The following is a 14,623-nucleotide window of genomic DNA, read 5'->3' as shown; positions in this document are numbered from 1 at the left end:
ATTGACAGGGAATGACAGGATCCTTCAAGACGATGGCAGCCCACAGGCCCATGTCTTTTCAAGGGATCAAAGGGACTGACACTGCCTGCCAGTCCCATCTAAGCAGAAAACAACTAGATTCTCTTCAGGTGGATATTTACTCTAAGATATTATTTCTGGGTAAAGATAGCTTATTTGGGAAGGATGACAGCATTTTTTCCTACACATCCTGTCATCTGTTAGAGTAGGACTTGGATGGGGGAAGAATCCTCCAAACCTGTCCTTGGGATCCAAATCAGTCATAAATCCTTAGCAAGCTAGGGAAATTGAACTATACTGTGACACAATTGTGGAGCATTTGGTTTACAGATTATCATTAATTTCCCTTCTGTCAATATAAAAAATTTATATAGACTCAATTTATCATTCACCAAAGTGGATTTTAATAATTGTTTAGAAAGAAAAATAGCTTTAATGGACTTAAATATTAAAGAAAACAATCAAAGTTCCAGATAAAAACCCCAAAACATAGAAGACTATTTTTATATTCTTGGGAACAGAGAAGATTTTATAAACATGATATGAAATCCTGAATTCCTGTGTAAAAGATTAATTTGATAAAAATTATCAAACTATATAAAAAGTTCAAGACAGTGGAATCAACATTCATCAATATTACATTGCTTACTGTTCTTAACATACTAATAAATCCTATAAATGATTAAGAAAAATATGACACCTGAAATGGTAAAGTATATGAACAGCTACTTTAAAGAGAATGAAATTCAAATGATTATTGACTATATGAAAAGATGTTCAACGTCTCACTAATCAAAGGAATGCAGACCTGAACAGCAAGGAAATCTTATTTCTTACTTACCAGATTCTCCACATTCTAAAGAGGGACAGTGTTCATTGATGTTGAGGTGTCAGAGAATGCACTATCTTCTGTATCATTTGTGGATTGTCAAATGGTTTGCAGGAGTAAAATAGAGTAATTTTGTCAATTTCTCTGAAAATCGAAAATGTGTATATTCTGTGATTTATCAATTCCACTTGGAATTTATCCTACAGCTACACCTTTAGAATGATACAAATATTTATATACACTGATGTCCACTAGAGTACTGTTTGCAAAATTTACTCTTGGCATAATCTGAGATTTATAGAAAAATTGCAAGAATTACCGAAAAATATAACTTTTACCCAGAATTCACAAATATTAACATTTTATTACACTTGCATTCTTCTGTTTCTCCTTTTTCTCTCTTTCTCTCTCTATACACACTCACATCCAAGCTTTTTTCCTGCACTGAGAGTAAGTTGCAGAGTACTCCTTTACCCCTAACTACTTCATTGTGCATTTCCTAAAAATCCAGGACATTTTCATATAATCTCAGTACATTATTCAAAGTTAGGAAATTAATACTGATGTAGTATTATTTTCTGATCTAGAGAACTTACTCAAATTTCTTCAATTGTCCCAGTAATGTTCTTTGTAGCAAGAAAATCTATGGGTTTTAGTTGTTATCTTGTCTCTTTAGTTTCACTTAATTTGAAACAGTTTCAGTGTCTTTCTTTGTATGTCATGACATTGACATTTTTGAAAGAGTACAGGTCAGGCAGTTCGTAGAATTTTTCTCACTTTGAGTTAGTCTGATGTGTTCTCCTGGTTAGGTTCATGTCACACGCGTTGGGCAGGAATACCACAGAGTGATGTTGTGTTTTCCTTAGTGCATCATACCAGGAGGTACATGATGCAATTCTGTCCTCTTACTGGTAGAGTTAACTTTGATCACAGTGTTTGCCAGGTTTTTCTAGGGTAAAGATACCATATTTCCTTTTGTAATTAATAGGTGGGTATTAAATACCTGTGGGTATTTACTTTGTGACTAAAGAAATATTCAGTTATTCCTCAAACTTTCATCCACTAATTCATACCTGAATCAATGATTAATATGATGGTTACCAAATGGTGATTTCCTAATTCCATCATTTCTTTTATATTGTTTGCTTTCTACTATAAGGAAGAGTTTTCTCTTTTTGCCTATATATTTTTGCCTATACTGTGTTTCCCTGAAAATAAGACCTAGCCAGACCATCAGCGCCAATGTGCCTTTTGGAACAAAGATGAATATAAGACCCGGTCTTATTTTAATATAATTATTATTATTATTTTAATATAAGACCGGGTCTTATATCATATCATATCATATCAGATCAGATCAGATCAGATCAGATCAGATCAGATCATACCAGGTCTTATATTCACTTTTGCTCTAAAAGACGCATTAGAGCTGATGGTCCGGCTAGGTCTTATTTTCTATATATATATTAGAATTCATCCATATATATGTAATATATGATAATAAATGTTTATAAAAATTATTTTATTGAATATATATATATATATTCAATATATATATTTTATTGATATATATATTCAATAAAATAATTTTTATAAACATTTATTATCATATAATATTATAATATTCAATATATATATTTTATATATATATTATAATATTCAATATATATATATTGAATATTCAATATAATATTCAATATATATATTATAATATTCAATATATATATTTTATATATATATATATTCAATAAAATAATTTTTATAAACATTTATTATCATATAATATTAAAAATATTATCTTAATTCTTAAAATATAATCCTTATTATTCTGGTGCTCAGATTGGGCCATATTTGGCAAATGGGACTACTTCAAGAGAGCTTCTATCCTTTTGACAGATCCCACTCATTTTAGAATTCTCTCCTATTTTCTGGTACAATAAGATGGTTTAGTCTAACTGTCCTTGTCCTAGCTCTGGAATTACCATTTTCCTCAGGAGCCAAGGTTCCATTTAGTGGAGAATGATATTTAGAAACCAGGATCTGGGCAGTAGATGTGTAGAACACTACTCTTTCTTTGTTTTTGAACAACATTTAAATAATAAAAAATTAGAAACAATTTAACATTTATCAGAAGAATCAGTTAAAGCATTTCCATGCAATGGAATTCCATAGGGCCATTAAAAATAATGAGGTATCTTTATTATACTGATATGGAAGAGGGTCTAATATATATTATATTTGGGAAACGTAAGCTAGTGAAAAGTTGGTATGGCCTGCTTTAAACATTATATATAAATAGATGTATATTCAAATAGAGTATTTAAAAAATCTGGAAGATTACATAACAAACTACAAATTTTAAAAAAATTTCTGGCAGTGGGCTAAGAAATAAGGTAAAATTTTAATTTCTTCATAGGTTCTTATAACTTCTTTTACATTCAACATTTATTAACTTTTATTTAAACACATACATCTGAAATCAATAGACAAAAATAAAGTAACAAAAACTGTTTGGGTGTTAATAGCTTGCAAGAGAATAAAAGTAATTTGTGTGGAGGCTAGGGAAACTCGACTAAATTGTATATTAGTAAAGTTGCTAGGATTAGTACTCACTAGTCAATTAGTTTGTAATAATTGCCTAGATCAGTCAGTTGATTTTCTTCAAGTCTCATTTAGTATCCTCATTAATTAAGTACTTTCATCTATAAATAGATTTTCCTTTCCTAGGCACAAACTTGTTAACATATCCCCAAATCAAGACTAGTACATACCTCCAGGGCAGGCTTTACATTCTCGTAGCCCACTCTTGATTGCAGCTGAAGCTACAGGGACAATTCTGTGCACTGACAGGGACCAGCCTAGATCACGTGCAGCATGCTTCCACATTCAGCTGGGGCTTTCAGGAGATTACCCGGCCCTCTTACAAGCAAGGTCAGGAAGTTGGGAAGAGACAAATCCCCCCAGGAGACTCGGCAACAGTGGTGGATGGCAGCTGAGGATAAATGCCCTAGAATAGGAATCAGAAAATTTGTTCTGAAAAGGGCCAGATGGTAGTTATTTTAGGTTTTATAGGCCATACAGTCTCTGTAGCAACTACTCAACTCTGTCTTTATTGCCCCAAAACAGTCATAAGAAAAAAGTGAACAAATTAGCATGCTTGTGTTCCAATAAAACTTTATTTACAAAAAGGTCACTGGCCAGATTTGGCCCACAGGCCATAGTTGCATTCCCCTGCTGTAGACTCCCGCCTTCAGGGTGACAACCCTGGGGGGCATTTTATACAGGTTTCTGAGGAAGTGGAATTGACACTGTTACCCACAACAGTAACCTGGATACTATCCCCTTATATTGGTTTGTTCTCTTTTTTTTATTTACTCTACTTGCTTCCTCACCCCTTCCTCCTATGTAACTTCTAAAATAAAACACATACACTCAAGTCCAACTCTCTCATCTTAAGTGAAGACACCGAGTTTCCACCTGAAATTGTCTTGTGAATGAACCGAGAATGCAAGTGGAGAAGATCGCATCTGCCTGATTACTATGGAGTCATAAAAAAACAAACAAATTTGGAGACTATGCTACAGACAGTAGTACCTCACACTCCAAAGAGGGCATAATGAGTAGGAAGGGAGGAAGAGCCACATTCTATTTTTCATTGTCAAAATTACTTAAATGATTTCCTGTGAATAGTGGAGACTTTGGAGGCTCTCTGACATTTCACACTGAAAAAATACATGGTATAGATCTAGCTTTAGGGAACATATAGAGTAGACAAAGTTTATTTTCAGTACCGCATATTCCCAATTAGGTTGTGCTTCTCTGCTCTCCCCTACAGTACACTCTTCCATCAGCTCTCATCTTGCTCCCTGATCATCCAAAGCCTCTCAATGCATCAGATTTTTATTTATTCAATAAATATTAATAGCTCTTGGCACTAGAAGCACAAGAGGGAACAAAACAGAGAAAGTCTCTGCCCTCTAGGAACTAATACATAGATAGCCAGAGAATGACAGAAATATGCAATTAGTCAGGGGGTAGTGAGAGCTATGAAGATGCAGGAAAGGGTGAGGATGGTTAGATGTTATTTTGCATAGTGTGTTCAGGGAAGGCTTTATGATAAGGTGATGTTTGAGCAGACACTTGAGTTAAAGTGTGCAGATAGCTGGGGTATGATCTTTTCCAGGCACAAAGCAAATGCAAATGTCCTGAGGTGGCAGCAGTAAGTAGGCCAGTGTGAACAGCAGTAATAGAAGGCTAGAAGGGTGAGAGGTGAGATCTGAGAAGTAGAGAAAAAATGGAGGGGGGAGGGTACAGGTGACAGGAGGGTAGAGGAAGTGGGGGATAATGAACATGGATTTTATTTTGATAAATCAGATGAGTGAGACTTTTTGACTTCTATTTTAAAATGATCCCAGTGGCTGCTGTATGTAGAGAATACACTGCTAGAAGGCCACGTGCAGAGGATTTCAATAGGAACCTATTGCAACAATCCAGATGAGAAATGGCCATGATTAGGATATAGGAAGAAAAGTGGAGGTGAAGTAGTCCATTTCTGGGTATCATCTGAAGGTAGAGCTGACAGGATTTGCCAATGGAATATGGCTCAAGAGAAATTAAGGAGAGATGGATGACCTCAAGTTTTTTGGTTGAACGTTGAGAGGAAGCAGATTGCTGTTCACTGTCATAGAAAAGATAGTGGGAAGAGAAGGCCTGGGGGAAATTCAAATAGTTGGTTTTGTCATGTTAGATTTGAGATCCCTATTTGACCTCAAAGAGGGTATGTCAGATATACGAGCCTGGAGTTCAGAGGAAAGGTTCGGACTGGAGATAAAATTTAGTTGTTCATTTGTAGATAGTATTTAAAGTCATAGCACTGAATGTGACCACTTACAATGTGATTGTAACTAGGGTAACAAACAGAGGGGTCCCAGGTCTGATCCTAGGGAGATGAACACTAGATTGGGGAGAAGATCCAGTAGTGCACATTGGCCCACTGGCCATAGGTTTCAGGAGTGTGTGTGTGTGTGTGTGTGTGAGAGAGAGAGAGAGAGAGAGAGAGAGAGAGAGAGAGAGAGAGAGAGAGAGAGAGAGAGAGGAGCTAGCAGCTATTGAGTATGTTCATACTTCGGGTTTTTTTCTCCTTCTTTCTACCTCTATCAAAACATACCCTCAGAATTTACCTCGTTGAAGTGGTAAATGAAATCATTCTGGCACTAATAGCATCAACACCTGACTAAACTGTTAGTATTTTAACAGGGACCGTTAAGTGCCTAAAATGCAAAAGTTTGCAATTATAGGGTATGCTCTGAAATGCCAATGGAAAGAAATGTTTTGAGGCACTGTTGATATGGAGATTCAGTCACATGGGTCAAACAATCTCCTGACTTCTGAGCTTGAAGTTAACTCTAAAAGAAACATACCTGGAGTAAAATAATCCCATCATTTTAAGGAAAACAATAAACATTTTCAATTTTAATAATGATATGAAAATACCAAAAGCTATTCTTTAAATAGAGAATGCACTAATGAAACACAGGTAAATGTCCACTAGCAAAGCAATCAGTTTGGACATACAAATCTTTCTTTTCTTTTTTCTTATAAAAACAACAACAACAACAACAACAACAACAAAAAACCCTAAAGTTAAATGAGAAATAACTAATTCCCTGTGACATATAGTTTTGAAGTATCAAATTTAAGTGAAACAGGTTTTTTTTGGTTTTCAAAAAGCATAGTTTTGTAATTACTGGGGAACTCTAAAGAGTAGTAGGAATATTGGAAAAGATTCTTAGAAGTAGGAGAATTTCTGGGAAAATTTTTAGCTCTACTTTAAAATGTATATATTATATGCTCTGCTCATATGGGACACTTTGCTTTTAAAGAACTTTGTCACTGCTGCATCTGTAGTTATTAAGCACCAACTACTTTACGACTTTGCACCTTATCCTTACTTATACTGTATATATCTAGATATTTCTTATACATTTGATAGTGTATCATTTCAGTTTCCCAGTTTCTACTGTATTGGCATCATATTCTTTAGAAATATTTAAGTCCCATGTTATTTCCTTTGTTATTTTTAAAAAGAAAGACATGAACAGGACAATCATTATTAAGAGAGTGAATTAGTATGCATTTCACTATTTATCCAGTTCTTTTATGATAAACACTTAGGAGGAGGAATATATCTGTCAGGAGAGTATAAATTATGCTTCAGTAACAAACATCCCCAACAATTTAATGGTCACAACCACAAAAATTTATCACTCATGGTATATGCTCATTGCAGGGTGTCTGTGGCTCTCCTCCATGTTTTCTTACCTCTAGGAAGCAGAATAAAGGAGCTACCTTTCTCTTGGATGTTGCTGTTCTTGAGGCAGAGAAAAGAGACAGGGCAAAGCATGAACTGGCTCTTAAAGCTTCTGCTCAGAAGACATACACTCACTTCTGTTCTAAGTTTCATGAACATTTCTAAGAGCGATAGAAAAGGAATGTTTAATGCTCCTACAGGGAACACTGCAGGGAGAGGAATCAGACTACTTGGCAAACAGAAATATAATTTACTACAAAGGATGAAGAGCTGAAATTAGAAAAGTCTTTGTCTCTCCACTTCTCCAATATAACAACCATAAACTACTATATATTTTCCTTTTTTTCCATTTATTCACCATGCTCAATGAAATATTTCTCAGCAACCAGAAATCTTAATCTGTCTTTTAAATTCATCTTAAAATTCATACTAATTGAGAATAAGAACAAATTCCAGGGCCTGGGCCATTGACATTCTTATCATTGGATAGTTCTCATCTAACCCCATGTAATAGTTCTTTAATTTTTTGTTTCCAGTTGAGGCCTTGATATTTAGGTCTGCCCTCATCTAACTAATATCACTTATTCCAGATATATACTACAATTAACTTCTGACTCTATCTCTTTGAATTCCTCTAATAGAATTTTTAAAGAAACCAGAATTTCCTCATAGTTGTAGTGAAAAGAACACAGTATTTGAACTTGGAGGAGATGTGTGAGGTCCTGGTGCTGTCTCTATCTAGCTTTTTCTCTTGGGTAAGTATTTGACACTCAAAGAATCTTAATTTTCTTATCTGTGCAATTGTAGTAGTCACACTTGTCTTACAGGGCTGCTGTAAGGATCAAATCAGGTATCACATGTAATTCCATTAGGAATTCCATTGGGGAAAAATGTTGGTTGATGCTATCACTCTGGGTGAGTTAGAAATACACAATTCTGGCATGTTATTAATTCCGAAATGAGGGCAATAACAATGAGATTTTAGGAGGCCTTCACGTGTTGCTTTTTTCCCCATATTTTTCAGTTGTTTTTCTTCATATGCTCAAAATATATTACTTTGGAAAAAGCCTGGATGATGAAATAAATGGAAAGAGAATTTTCTAACCTGTAGGTCTGGGATCACTATATTGTGTACACAAAAAGTATGACTATAATAAAATGAATTTTTATTTGTCAAGTTTGCAGTTTCTTTTTGCCTACCACTCGTCAGACTTCCCAAGTGAATTTGGCGGCAGCAGCCTTTCTGTTAGCAACTTTGTCGCCCATTAGCATCCTTGTAACGGATTAGCTCCTGAGACAGCTAATCCACAATGATGAACTCATTTCTACAGGTCTGGATTTCTGATAAGACTAGTCTGCTAGGCCTTACTAAATATGAAATGCCAATGGCTAAAAACATAAAATCTGCCTGTATTGGAAATTTCATAATTCTCATGTATATCTTTAAATTATAATAACTGTACGGTACTGGCATGACAGAAATACTAGTAATCAAACTTCACTGAATAACGGTTTACTTTATAAACACCTTTCCCATCCCATTTGGTGCTGCCAAGGCTTTTACCATAGGAAATCTGTGTAGATAGGGAAAAATATTCCCCCAATTTTTTTCTGCTTAAACCAAAGAGGAAAACATGTGGTCAAACTCATTTATCACAATAGGTTGTATGTAGTATGAAGGTTTCCTTGGCGATATCCCTGACTAATTTGTACTTGCCAGTAACTCAAAGACCATAAAAGTAATATAGTAGGAAAACAGATTTCAAAAATTTCAGTGAAAAGACAGGTACATTTCTCACAAAAGGACTTTATAAATAATATATGGCATATAATAGGTAAGAGATTTCTTCCTTTCTTTTTCAAAAACATTTTTTGAGTGTTGGAATTTGCAAATGGCATTGACAAGGTAATATAAAAAAAAAATAAAGAAAACGAGGCACTAGTAAAAAAATCAGTATGATTATATAAGGAGCTTTCTAATTGACATCTTTTGTCTAAAAAGATATGTAAAAAGATGGAAACTCAAAAATAGGACTCATTCAAAAGAGTAGCAGAAACATCTAGGAATAATACCAGACAGATTAAAAACCAGAATAAATTGAAGATTTGAAAAAAAGTCACTAGAAACAGTCTTATGACTTTTAAGCTGTTCAGATCAGGAAGAAGAATAAGAAAACAAGGTTAGACACATTGTTAGAGGCCAATGATTTCAGGCTTCTCGATGTCATAAACAACATCCAAAACCTGTTTTGCTTCCATATTTGCTACAAAATGGCAAGGTTTCCAAGTAAAACTGAAAGTCAATAAATTATAGAATTAGGTCACCGACCAAGGTATGTAAGAAGGTAATATGAAACTTCTGATAACTACAAATGAGTTTGAGTCTCCAGAAGCAGATGAAGTGTCATTTCAGGATGACAAAGAAACTTTCATCAGTTAGCTAAGATAACCTACTAGTAATATTCCAAAACGAAAAATCATAGAGTCCTGCGAAAGTTCCTAGAACTTGAAAGACAATATCCCCATTTCAGAAAAGGAAAAACCTATCCATTGTCAGATGGTAGAACAAATAGTTATATAAATGATTAACACTTAGAAAAATATAAGATTCCACATGACTTTTTTTTTTTTAGTATAAAACATTCCTAAATGTTTGAATATACGTAGTTAATCAGAGTTACTACATTGGTAGGTAAGAATGTTAAGACTGGTTTATAATAATTTTAGAAGAAAGAACTACCTCTCATAATATCCTAATGGATAATCTGGTAATATAGGTAGGATGATGGTCCATGTGTATTGACAGCTTATTTAACAATCATGACTAAAACAGTGATGGCTATATTACCTTTAAATATTGGCAAGCTGTGTTTATCACGGATAGAGCGCATGTTGGCTAAGGGATACTGAGGATGTTCCTTTCTTCCTGATGCTGTCTGGATCTCGGTGGCAGCTGTGTGGGTATGACAGCCTGTTTTCTTCCTCAGGGCCTGCACGGATCCCATCGGAGGAAGCTACAATAGTATTAAAGGGAAATAATTAGGCTGTGCTCTTGTCCTAACTGTGCCATTTGGTAGCTGTGTGGCCTTGCAAATATCCCTATCTGTAAAACAAAGATATAATAACTGCTGTAAGTCATTCTTATAGGTGGTTGTGAGGTTTTAAAAAGATGGTAGTTTTAAAAGGCTTTAAAAAGTGTTCCTAGACATAAAAATGCAAGGAAAGGGCATCATGAGTATCTCTGCGTCGATCTGAATTGAGGGCAAACATGTGAGAACACAGAGTTCTCTTCCTGAATCCGTCCTGATCAATAGTTTCATCAATGGAAATAGAAGACATAATTATTACATCAAAAAGCTTGGCAACGACAGCCTTGAGATCTACAACTTTCTTTCCCAATGCTGCCAAATTATATTTCCAGGCAAAAATATCAGACCAAAACAACAAGATGAAATTTAGTAATCATAAAGGGCTGCTATCTAGACTTGGAAATGCAAATATATAAGTACAAAACAAGAAAAGAAAAAAAAACAAAAACAATTGTACAGCAGCTCATGTGAAACAAACATGGCTAATAAGAATATGAAGAAATGTGTAGATCTGTTCAGTCTCAGATAGTCAGACCACATTAGTCTAATGCCTGGGATATAACTGATACACTAAAATGTGACTTCGCTGAATTCAGCACCTATTCCCCCCTTACTTCAAGAGAGACATCTACAATCTGTAATGTGACCAGTAGATGCTGGAAGTGTCAGGAAACTATGATCTACAGGAAGAGTTGAAAGAACTGAAACAGGTTAACCTTAGGAATGAGACTAGTGAAAAACCTTAATAGCTGTCTTCCAATATCTAAAGGTCTGTCAACGGTTGTTATAAGGATTATTTTCACTCCATGTCATTCCAGAGAGCAGAGAAGAAATCAGTGGGTGAAAGTAAAAAGAAGGCAGATTGTTGGCTCACAGAAACAACTTTATAATAACACCTCAATCTGTACAACAACAAGAAAGGTTGCTGGGTGAGAAAATAAAATCTCTATTGGTGGTTGAAGCCAAGGCTGGCTGCAATCTGTTAGGGAATCTATACAATACATTTCTGCTTTAGGCTGACTTCTAAGGTCCTTACCAACGCCCGGGTTCTATGATTTTATTAGAAATTTGTCTTTATTTTTAAGACTGTTATATGTCCAAATGTTTCTTTTTCCTTCTCTTATTACATGGATATCAATAGACAGTTTGCAGTAGAAGGCATATTATTTTTCTGCCCACAGGACGTTTTAAAGAAGCTAGTCAACCCTTAAAAATTGCTGATTTACCATCTTAGAGGTTTCTTTACTCTGCAGAAGTAATTTATTGCACACAATTATGATATATAATATCTCTGGCTTATTAAGCATAAAAAAATCCATGTTTCTGCACTATTATGGTTTTCTACCTTAGAAAGCCTTAACGTTCATAGTTAAGGTTACTATGGAAACCATAACTCAATTCTTTGTAACTATAAATTACTTTTGATATATACTTGTTAACTTTGATTCTTATATTTTTTAAAATTGTATTTATTTAACTGTGTTTTTCCAGGACCCATCTGCTCCAAGTCAAGTAGTTGTTTCAATCTAGTTGTGGAGGACACAGCTCACAGTGGCCCATGTGGGGATCGAAACAGCAACCTTGTTGTTAAGAGCACCGCGCTCTAACCAACTGAGTTAACTGGCTGCCCCAACTTTGATTCTTTATGTACATCTGCTATCTAACTATTGAGAGTGACAAACTATATTCTCTCCATAAAGACAGTAGATTAAATAGGTTAAGGAGCTTTCCCTGAATGATTATAGAAAGAACCATTTGAAGTAGTTTGTTATTACGGGCAAGAATAGAAAAATGAGTCTGTTGTGTGATAAGGAAGGGCAAAACAGAGGGACACAGTAGATTATAGCATGGCTTGCAGTGAAAATAAAGTGACCATAAATCAGCAAAATTATATTGTAGATAACATGTATAAACTGTGCTAATCGACAGACAATTAGGGATGAAACAATACATGAGCTGTACACAACTATTTCCCTTTTCCATGCTTAAGGTAACATCAATAATTAATTATGGCACTTTTTTCTACTGACTTGAAACAAGTCCTCAGAATCTTCCACAACACAATATTATAGACAGTGCTATTAATTGATATCAATTCTTCTCATTTCTTCTAGAAATCCATAATTATGAATGTAGAAAAAGCAATAATGTCCATAAATTTTGCACCAATCAGATTCTACTTTTCCTATGGATAGACCTAGGAGGTTATTTGGATAATTTACTAAAGGAACAATGATGCTGACATTAGTGATACCACAGGGAAAGATGACTGCATTTTATTGAAAGATTAAGACTTAGACTCAAAAGGAGTCCTAGCTGTGGCACTTGGGGGAAGAACTTAACTTCTCTGAGTCTAATTTCTTTGTTTGTAAAACGTACATACGAGTACCAATATCTACCAACAGTGTTGTTCAGAGGAAAGCACTTAGGACACTTCACAACACGTACTCTATACTGGGCTAATAAGGGGTGAGGGGAAACAAGTACACTCACCAAGCCAGCCAGATCAACTAAATCATACTGGGGATTAACAGGGTCTGGACCATTGCAGCCAGCTCATCTTTATAAAATTCATGTATTTAAATGAATGTGAAGGTTACACTAAACTTTGTAGTATATATTATACAACCCTAAAGAACTTGGACTAAGTTCAGCCAGTAACCAATTTGGGGTTATTATTGTTTTAATTTTTCTAGCTAGATTGAAATTTCCCTGAGGGCAGAGATAATATTTAGTTTGATTTCGTGTCTGCAATTGAGCCTAGTATTACATGACTTGAAAACTTTTTAAGATAACTTAAAAAGTCAGTAATAAGATGCATGAGGGATAATTTTAACCTAATATAACTTAAAAACTCTAGATAAAAATAGAGATTATTTCTTCTGGTTAGAGAATACCATGACACAGGCTTAAACAATAGCATGATGAATGTAGCTTAGGGGCAAAATAATAAATTACCATTATAGAAGACTATAGGGCACTGAGAGAAGTTTGGTTAGAACCTAGTTCTACGGATTAACAAACCAATGCTATTTCTAGTATATTATGCAGAATTTTCCAAAATAATCAAATGGATTAGACCACCTGTAGAAATGACATATTCCCATCTAGATCATTAAGAAATGAAAACATTTTTCCTGATATTACCTAGGCCACCCTCAATATCACACTTATTAATATGTACTTCTTTAGTCTGTAGTTAGGATACTGCACACAAATATGTCTGCTTTTAAATATTAATTAGTAATAGACTACTAATAATCACAGCAAGAATAATTATGATCAAAAGAATAATAATAAAAATATCTAGGAAGCTATATATCATCAGGTTGGGAAACACAATTATAATAGCAAATAATCAATTCTAAAATGCCAATCAGGTGACATTCATGTGAAATATAGGCTTATGAATGATTTAGAAGAAGATTCATGTGTGTGTGTGTGTGTATATATATATATATATATATATATATATATATATATATATAAACTTAGAAATGAAGGGAGCAAAAATATAATGAGAAAGAAAGCAATATCTGGCTGGAAAGCCTAACTATTGCAAACATTAGAGGGCAATTCCAGTTTCTCCAAAATAGGTATTTAGACAAGGAGAACAATAAGACAACAAAAGTGTGTCATACTAAACAGGGATCAATAATAAGCAATGACCAGAGAAAAATATGGTCAAGAAGAGGGCCATACTGTGGACCTGTCTGAAAGGATTTTGATTGTATGCTGGACCTCATCACAGAGGCTACTCTAATTTAGGATCGAATCTATTACTGTCAAGTTTTTACTATTGGGCACATGACTACTGAGGTTTGTCCATAATAGTTTTACTTAAAAAGAAAGTTTCTTCTGGGTATTTTCTGACTACAGTACTTACAAGAGTCTCCTAGGTTTCTAGAGGCGATCTTGAATTGTAAGCAATCTGATGATGTCCCTAACCTTATTCCTTTGGTCCCGAAAATAAGACCTAGCTGGACCATCAGGTCTAAAACGTCTTTTGGAGCAAACATTAATATAAGAGCCAGTATTATACTATGTTATGTTATGTTATGTTATGTTATGTTATGTTATATTATATTATATTACATTATATTACATTACATTACATTAAACCCGGTCTTATAGTAAAATAAGACCAGGCCTTATGTTAATTTTTGCTCCAAAAGACGCATTAGAACTGATGGTTTGGCTAAGTCTTGTTTTCGGGGAAACACGGTAGTAGGACATTATGTTATTCTTGAAAACTGTGGGATTGTCTTAAGTAGTAACTGTTATTACAAATATGTTACATGTAGTAAATCCAGAAATGAGATTAGAGGGGCTAAAAATCACACTGCAATTCTGTCTCCCAGAGATACAGCAACTAGT

General features: G+C 34.5%; 1 long non-coding RNA gene across 1 annotated transcript in view; it reads right to left on the bottom strand.

The window, feature by feature from the left end:
* LOC141572868 (uncharacterized) overlaps positions 1-14,623 on the bottom strand; it is a 702,493-nt gene that overhangs the window by 16,646 nt on the left and 671,224 nt on the right. The window contains exons 8-9 of the long non-coding RNA XR_012498339.2: positions 3,619-3,854; positions 860-991 (exon numbers count right to left, since the gene is read on the bottom strand). This is a non-coding gene — a long non-coding RNA (uncharacterized LOC141572868). The remainder of the gene's footprint in view (positions 1-859; positions 992-3,618; positions 3,855-14,623) is intronic.

This window comes from Rhinolophus sinicus, chromosome 17, assembly GCF_057876585.1.
Source record: "Rhinolophus sinicus isolate RSI-liver-muscle chromosome 17, RSI-T2T, whole genome shotgun sequence".
NCBI lineage: Eukaryota > Metazoa > Chordata > Mammalia > Chiroptera > Rhinolophidae > Rhinolophus > Rhinolophus sinicus.
This window is presented reverse-complemented; position numbering and strand designations above follow the sequence as displayed.